Source organism: Misgurnus anguillicaudatus, chromosome 24, assembly GCF_027580225.2.
Source record: "Misgurnus anguillicaudatus chromosome 24, ASM2758022v2, whole genome shotgun sequence".
Taxonomy (NCBI): Eukaryota; Metazoa; Chordata; class Actinopteri; order Cypriniformes; family Cobitidae; genus Misgurnus; species Misgurnus anguillicaudatus.
This window is the reverse complement of record NC_073360.2, coordinates 49,363,696-49,372,304: the sequence shown is the minus strand read 5'-3', so window position 1 is coordinate 49,372,304 and position 8,609 is coordinate 49,363,696. Positions and strand designations below refer to the sequence as shown.

Genomic DNA, 8,609 nt, shown 5'->3' with positions numbered 1-8,609 from the left:
AATCGTCAATAAGCTCATAATTTGCGCTAAAATAGTCTAAATGTTAAGTTTTAAAACCATTTTAAAAAGCTGGTTATATTTTGATGTTTCTGCGCAAGTTCAGCAGACAGTGAGGTTCGGGTTTGTTCCGATCAGAGCTCGTGAGCGGAGAGCGCATTTCTGAATATTAGAAATATTTAAATTACAAATATATAAAAAAATAATAATAATATTATAATGGATTTTTGTTAGGTCAGACAATGATTACCACATTTCTTTCTCATATTGCTCTTCATAACCACTGAAAACAGTAAAAAAAGTAAAAACTAGTGGTGGGTACAAAATAACTCATGACGAAATATGGTGGGTGCCCACCGTCGCCGAGGTCGACGCCTGTGGGGGCATCCCCCCCTCTGTTTTTTTCACAAATCGCACCCTGAATGTAACCCACGATATTGTGTACTATAATTCATATATTGTCTTGTTCTGTACAAGTTATTAATGCATAATAAAAAATTAGAATTAAAGAATACGGATACTCTGCTCTCGCGATACTTGATGTCAAAAGGTGTGTTCGACTTCATGCGGCGCTGCGCAGACCGATCGGCGGCTGACTTGAAGCAGTGCATTCTGGTATTTCAGTATTTTTGTCCGACTTCAGCTGGCGCTGCAGGCACGTGACTGTGTCATATGGTTTTTAAGTACCGCGAGAGCGGTTCGAGATCAGCCGCCTGAGTTAGCCAGCGCAGTTCGCGAAGAGGAGCTGCACGGGCTGTAATGACGACACAGCTGTTTCACCATTGGTCGGATTCACCACATGACAACAATCACATGTGTTTCGTGCTTATTTTCACGCCCTCAGTTCCACAAATGCTCACAAATCTGTATTTTTATAACAGTTAAAGCTATTTTCATGTAGTCGCTGTCGTATTATCTACTTTTAGTAGCTCAGTTAGCACACACATACACACCAGCTCTCAGGGTATCAACATGTGGTTTTATTTATCTGTCCCAACTATGCCCCCTAGTGCCCCAACAGTACAGGAAGTTCACAGTGCCTTAAACATTATGCAGTTTCACCGCATAGATTATTCCACATCTCCCTTTTTAACAAAGAAGAAAACAATCATTGCATTGACATCTTACTGTTAGCAACATATACTTGTAGCGGATTTCAACCAGCACCACAAATGACACACCGACTCCAAGCTCTTTGGTGAACCACGTCTGCAGTTTAATAAACAAAAGACACGGGATCACACACACATCCTCTCACCAACAGTCTATCTGACTCTCTCCAGTCACATGTAGAACTGAGAGTCTCCATAATAAAGTTCGATTCTTCTCTTTGGTCACTCATTACAATTCTTACACAAATATACATAAACAAAAATTATAAAACAAAATAAAATGAATTCAACATGTACACTTTTCCTTTACATTAACATTACACTTAACAGGAAACACATTTATCATCAGACAATATTTAGTCAATTTCACTCAGTAATGTGATCGTATAGTGGTTTGTTGATTTACATACCTGCAGTTTAATAAACAAAAGACACGGGATCACACACACATCCTCTCACCAACAGTCTATCTGAAGGATGTGAGCCAAAACAGATTAATCCGTGTCCTCCATTAACACAGTGACTGCAAACTCAATTTGGGCCTCAGTTGCCTAAATATACACAAAATACTATTTAAATAAAAATTACACACATTCAACTTAAATTAAATAGACAACATATCACTTCTACAGACTCAATCCACCAAAATTTTGTATTTAAAACTGATATTAAAAGGAAAAACTCGCACTCCAAATTAGCGTGCGGGCGGCAACATTAAACAAACATATTAAGGCCACTCGTTTGTAAAACTTGCTAAATGCATCTGATTCTTCACAGAAAATCAAATATATACACTCAATACGGTGGCCGTCAGGGGTCACCGCCCTGCAATGAAAGAAAACACATGCAAACAGAAAAAACACCAGCAAATCAAGAAAACATCCTCACCAGTTCGACAACACATGCGCTGCAGACATCGCAACACATCCAAATACAGAAACGCGCTGCAAATATCACAACACATCCAAATACAGAAACGCGTTCCAAATCTCACAACACATCCAAATACAGAAACGCGTTGCAAATTCTTACAACACGACCAAAAACAGAAACGCGTTCCAAATCTCACAACACAACGGAAGTGCCTCAGGGGGGTCACAAAAAGTGATGCACCGGTCTGAGAAGTGTTTTCGGTTTACATTCAATTCGTCCGTGGAGCTTTTGTGAGTTTACATCGATCAAATGTAAGTTTTTCTTGTTTATTTTAATATCCTAATTGCATATTTTTTTAGCCTTTCTATTATTATTAGCCTATAGACTCAAATAACTTGACGAAATACATAATAAACTGTGAAACGTTGTGTTAGCTGGCTTAGTTACACAAATGTCACTAGATAGTGTTCTAGGAGGACAATAAATACCACATTCTTCATTAAAACAAGTAAAAATAACGTGTGTGTGTGTGTGTACACGTGTGTCTCCATGGGAGGTTTTTGTGCTAATAATAGCTTATTGAACGTCTAACCAAACGTCTTGTGTGTGTGTGTGTGTTTTATTTTCAGGCAGCAAACATACTGTTTATAACTATATACAATAGTGTTAATTCAAGTTGTTTTTCATATTTTATTTACACATTTATCAGTTTTATATCATCTCTTTTATTATGTCTCAAACTTGTTTATTTTATATTGTGTGCTATGTGATTTTACGAATAGTTAACATAATTATTCTGTATTTTGTCTTTTTATTCTTCTAGGAAAGCTAGAGGACCTGTTTTAACATTGAGGGAATCCTGACCAGATGCATAGTGTGATATGGTAGCATGATTTAAATGAACTGCAAGAGCCTGTAGAGAGGGATAAAGTCTACTGAGAGGAACACAGTACAGAAAGGAGCCGGTTCCATTGTTAAAATGCCCACTTATACCAAACTGTTTCCACCTACATCCTCTGGCAATACATACAGAAGTGTAAGCTACAGGACGTAAAGATTGAGGAACCGTTTTATCCAGCAGCCCTCAGTGTTCAATATGTCAAAAACATTAATTGACCCCAATATCACTGTCATTATTTTAATCTCTAAACAAACATTAGTTTAATACTGCAGGTTTTGATACCCATAGTCATAGCCTAGTGGTTAGAGGGTTGGACTTGTAACCCGAAAGTTGCCAGTTCCAGTTTCCGTCTCTGCCGGCAGGTTGCGACTGTGATGTCCTTGAACAAGGCACATTAAACCCAATTGCTCCCCGGGCACTGAAGGAATAGCTGCCCACTGCTCCATGTGTGTTCACCATTTACTGGGATGGGTTAAATGCAGAGGTCACATTTTTGAGTATGCGCTGCATACTTGGCAAGCATGTCACACTTACACTGCACAGACAACATTATATTGTATAACAGGTTTCTTTCTAGTTTATTATTTTAATGTCAACCACAGTTTAATGTAATGTGGCAATAAAAAGGAAGAATGTCATTGTACAGGTATCTATACATATGAAAATAAAGGCTTTAAACTTCAAATGCATTTTTCATTTGCATATTTAAGAGAGAATATTTAAAATAATTTCTTTGATTCCTTTAAAAACACTCTTTCATTTTAGGGAAGAAAAGGAAACAGCAAGATTTATAATCTTAAAATGTAAGTAATTTGATAAAAATAGAAAATAACCTACCAAGGATGATAGAAAAGAAACAGTTTTGTTACTGTATTTGCATATAGCCATGGTATTTGTAGTAAACAAAGTTTTTTAACAGCATTGTCCTATACGAGAAGTTCTAAGCAGGAACTAAAAAGAAGTATCAACATTGTAAGATGTTATAGTAACTGTATTATTCATTCAAATAAAAGTCATACAGTACATGTCAAAGCGATAAGATTGATGTTCTGGTTGTAGTTAGCTTCACTACATTTAAGGTTTAGCTGGTTGAGGTGGCTAAATATGGAGCAGATTCCAGTAAGAAAATCAGGAGAGGAATCTTTGAACAAGATGTTTAATGTCAATCCAATTTATGCATCTTCATATGCAGCTGATATGATATGAAATACAATGCAGTGGTCTACAAAGAATCAAGAGAAATAATTACAAATAATCACCATTCTCAGATTAACATTAACATTGTAAATCTGTATGACCAGATTATCACCTACCAGCATCCAAAACTGTCAGAAGTTGAGCTACAAAACATAAGCTGTTACTAATGAAAAATACAAATTATGGCCCTGATGCTTAACTTTAACTTAAAATTGTGTTACAATTAGAAAACGTGTTATTTGTTATGTTGTTTTAAGCTAGTAAACAAATGTTTTTTTAATGCAATTTAATTTTTATTTAGTTTGCAGTAGAAATCTTGCTCTGGAATAGATACAATGATAGACCAGTCTGACACAAGCCCCAAGCTCAAATTTAAAGCTACCTAACAAAACCCTGGTTAATTTTGGTGCGTTAGTTTGTCAAATGTGAAAAGGAAGGCAGTGGTGTTCCTCTCAGTAGACTTTATCCCTCTCTACAGGCTCTTGCAGTTAATTTCTATCATGCTACCATATCACACTGCATCTGCTCAGGATGCTCTCAATGTAATAGCAGGTCCTTTAGCTTTCCTAGAAGAATAAAAAGACAAAATACAGAATAATTATGTTAACTATTCGTGGAATCACATGGCACACAATGTAGATTGAACAAGTTTCAGACATTAGTAGGGGAGATGATGTGGAACTGATGAATGTGTGGATAAAGTGTGAAAAACAACTTGAATTGGCACTGTTGTATGTGGTTGTGAACAGTGTGTTTGCTGCCTGAAAATAAAACACACGCACACACAAGACGTTTGGTTAGACATTCAATAAGCTATTATTAGCACAAAAACCTCCCATAGAAACACACGTGTACACACACACACACACACACACACGTTATTTTTACTTGTTTTAATGAAGAATGTGGTATTTATTGTCCTCTTAGAACACTATCTAGTGACATTTGTGTAACTAAGCCAGCTAACACAACGTTTCACAGTTTATTATGTATTTCGTCAAGTTATTTGAGTCTATAGGCTAATAATAATAGAAAGGCTAAAAAAATATGCAATTAGGATATTAAAATAAACAAGAAAAACTTACATTTGATCGATGTAAACTCACAAAAGCTCCACGGACGAATTGAATGTAAACCGAAAACACTTCTCAGACCGGTGCATCACTTTTTGTGACCCCCCTGAAACACTTCCGTTGTGTTGTGAGATTTGGAACGCGTTTCTGTTTTTGGTCGTGTTGTAAGAATTTGCAACGCGTTTCTGTATTTGGATGTGTTGTGAGATTTGGAACGCGTTTCTGTTTTTGGTCGTGTTGTGATATTTGCAACGCGTTTCTGTATTTGGATGTGTTGCGATATCTGCAGCGCATGTGTTGTCAAACTGATGAAGATGTTTTCTTGATTTGCTGGTGTTTTTTCTATTTGCATGTGTTTTCTTTCATTGCAAGGCAGTGACCCCTGACGGCCACCGTAATACGGTGGCCGTCCGTACAATCCATCTTTTTAACACTTTTAACATTGATATTGACTCATATTTTTAACCATTTTTACATTTTTATCAATCGTTATACAGAGATGCAAAAACACCAACCTGACTCTCTCCAGTCACATGTAGAACTGAGAGAGTCGGACGCGACAGCGCCACTAAGTGACGTCACTCAAACTTAAACTATTTATTTTTCACAAAGTAAATTTTTTCCTTGTATAATATAAAAAAATGAAGAATGAAAATAAGATGGATGGATAAGAAAAACGTATGACATTACAAAAATAATTAAATGTCTTCAAATTAAATCTCTTTCAAAATAAAAGACGCTAAAGTTATGGAATTACATTTGTGTCAAATTAAACGCACGCAACTTTTGCAAAAACAAACAAAAATATACATTGATAAAAGAAAAAAAAATATCTGAAAATAAAAACAATCAACTAACTAGCAAAAAAATTAACATCATCTTTAAATATACTGCATTCTTTGTTTATAGTTTTACAAGTTTCACTTTCACTAAACATAGTTTTGAATGTGCTGCAAATGTTTTCGTTTTCACTTTCCAAGTTTTCGTTTGCGCTTCGCAAATTTACGTTCTCCATTTTGACACAAACCTCTCGTGAGGGGCGGGCTTAACAGCGGTTCGCTCTTATTGGCTTGTGAGATTTTGATTGACAGCTCATTGAACCGGAACCCCGGAACAGAAGGTGGCAGTAGTGCACCAATAAGCTGGATGCCAACCGCTGTTAAAAATAACAAGAAGAAGACGATCGGACGCAGTTTATCAGCGGAGCTGCAAGTAGTCTAAACAAACGGTAATAAGAGTATATTAATTTAATGATAAAACACGGATATTTTACACGTCAGCAGAGGAATAACAATAGTTCAAGATGAGTAATCGGGAGGCTCACGGTCCGGAGCAACAACACCATCCTTCTCGGCCGGACAATCGAGGCAACCTTACCTGAGGTAAGTTAAGTTTTTAATAATTATCAAAATAAATAGAATAATCCCACTGAAAGTTTTATTGATGTGCTGCTGAGGAGGTTTTTGCTGTTAGCCGTGCACAGGGTGACCAGCTTTAAAATTTCAGGGTTCTTATGTTAACCTTGTCTGTAAATTTGCGGTTTTCTAAAGCAACAATTAGTTACAAACAAGTTATACATTTTAGAGTATTAGTGTTGAATGACTATTGTGCTATATGTAGTGATGTCATTAAATGCTTATTGTTTATTTTACTGCCCTAGACGGCGAAACTCAGGACGAGGCAGCACTTTCTGTCCCACGAGTGATGCAGTGGTTGACAGGCAATACATCTTCAAAATAACTGAGTTTGATCACACATGCATGCATCGAAGGCCAAGCAAATGAATTTAAAGAAAGAATGGAAACAGCAGTGCAACATGATGCTTACTTACTTACTTTTACAGAGTGTCAGTTGAAATGAACTCAAATGTCTAGACACAATGTGTCTCCCAATAGTAATGTCTTTTTTATCATTTATAGATGCTGTTTAACAGTTGTTAATGATTTTACATGCATCTGAATGGTTTACAGAGTCTTAAAGGGATAGTTCACACAAAAATGAAAATTCTGTTATTATTTACTCAGACTCATGTTGTTGTAAACCTATTTAAGTTTCTTTATTCTGCTGAGAAGATATTTTGATAAATGATGGTAAGCACACATGAGAGTGTACCCATTGACGTCTAAAGTACAAATTAAATCTAAGGAGGAAAATGGAGGACAGTTCATTTTCTATGTCATGTGATGTTTAAACACACCAACAGAAAGCTGTTTCTAATCTAATCATCCATATGCCGATATATAACATGCATAACGTCTTGCATTGCATTTGTCCTTCATGTTTAGCTGCGTTGACTCTCAGATATGTAAAGCACAGGCTGACATGTAGTGAGAAGGCATGATATATAAAGATAAATTACCAGCACAACGCTATAAAGTGTTGCCATGAATAACCCTGCAGATGCATATGAATCCGAACACAATAAGAGGGAAAGCCCAGCAGTCAGAGATGTGTCTCCATTGTGATTACAGGTGGGAAATTGTTTTAAAGGAAAGGTACAGCTGTGAACCAACTTCTGCATCTTTCAAACCTGAAAATGACTTTTACAATTTAAATGGAGCAGAGTCTTTGGATGACATCAAGTGTCTGTTGGTATAACTCCTAGACATTCAATGGTGATATCAAAGGCTTTTGGTCTGACAAAGGACAATAGATCTCTGGCACCACGACCACACCATCATCCTCTGTGAGTCTGTGATATTGTCAACAATTTCCTCTTGAAAAAGTTGCTCCACCATCTGCAAAAGAAACAATGTGTTATAATGCTAACCAAATTTAGTTTGATACATTTCTAAGGACACATAATTACATAATGCCAAAGTAAATATATGCAAGTACATGAATGTCAAGAATAAAAATCCTGATATTTAGTTAATGTCATTTCAATCTCATGTAACATAAGCCCTATTTACACATGGCATTGGATGAATCTTGAGACCACATTTGCTTTAAGGGGAAGGGGATAGCACACTACTTACTATGATAATGAGTAATGACTTTGCAAAATAGTTTGGGGGGAAGGATGTATTATTACAGTGTTTTTTTGTTGTTGTTGTTTATTAAGAGTTTAATGTCATGCCATCTACCTGGCTAGAATTATGAATAAAAATAAAAGAGGAAAAATGAAACATTCATTCTTGATAAATATTCTAAAATGAAATCTGGTCTTACAAAATAGGTGCAGTTCACCTGCCGAATCAAGCACTGTCTCTTCTTCCATTGCAGTTCTTCATAGTACAAGAGACAGCTGACCAAACATCACACCATAGAGGCTCAATTCTAAAAAAAAAAAAAAGAGAAAATATGGTCAAATCGTAGCTTATAAAAAAGCAATGTCTGTCCATAGTAAATCATCATGTGAAGTATTATGGAAACCAAATTAGTGGCATTCCTACATTAAGGGCAGGTAGGCTGAATAATACCAGATGTGGTGCAGATATGCATATTTAGAGTGCT

The 8,609-nt window shown here is 36.2% G+C and overlaps 2 long non-coding RNA genes across 2 annotated transcripts; one reads left to right on the top strand and one right to left on the bottom strand.

The window, feature by feature from the left end:
- The first annotated feature begins 2,194 nt into the window (after positions 1-2,194).
- LOC129441961 (uncharacterized) lies at positions 2,195-3,568 on the top strand. Its single transcript, XR_008643728.2, has 2 exons — positions 2,195-2,293; positions 2,806-3,568. It is a non-coding gene; the product is annotated as an uncharacterized lncRNA (long non-coding RNA).
- Positions 3,569-4,023: 455 nt separating this feature from the next.
- Positions 4,024-5,547, bottom strand: LOC141361420 (uncharacterized). Its single transcript, XR_012367478.1, has 2 exons — positions 5,166-5,547; positions 4,024-4,646 (listed from the first exon to the last, which is right to left on the bottom strand). It is a non-coding gene; the product is annotated as an uncharacterized lncRNA (long non-coding RNA).
- Between the last annotated feature and the right edge of the window lie 3,062 nt (positions 5,548-8,609).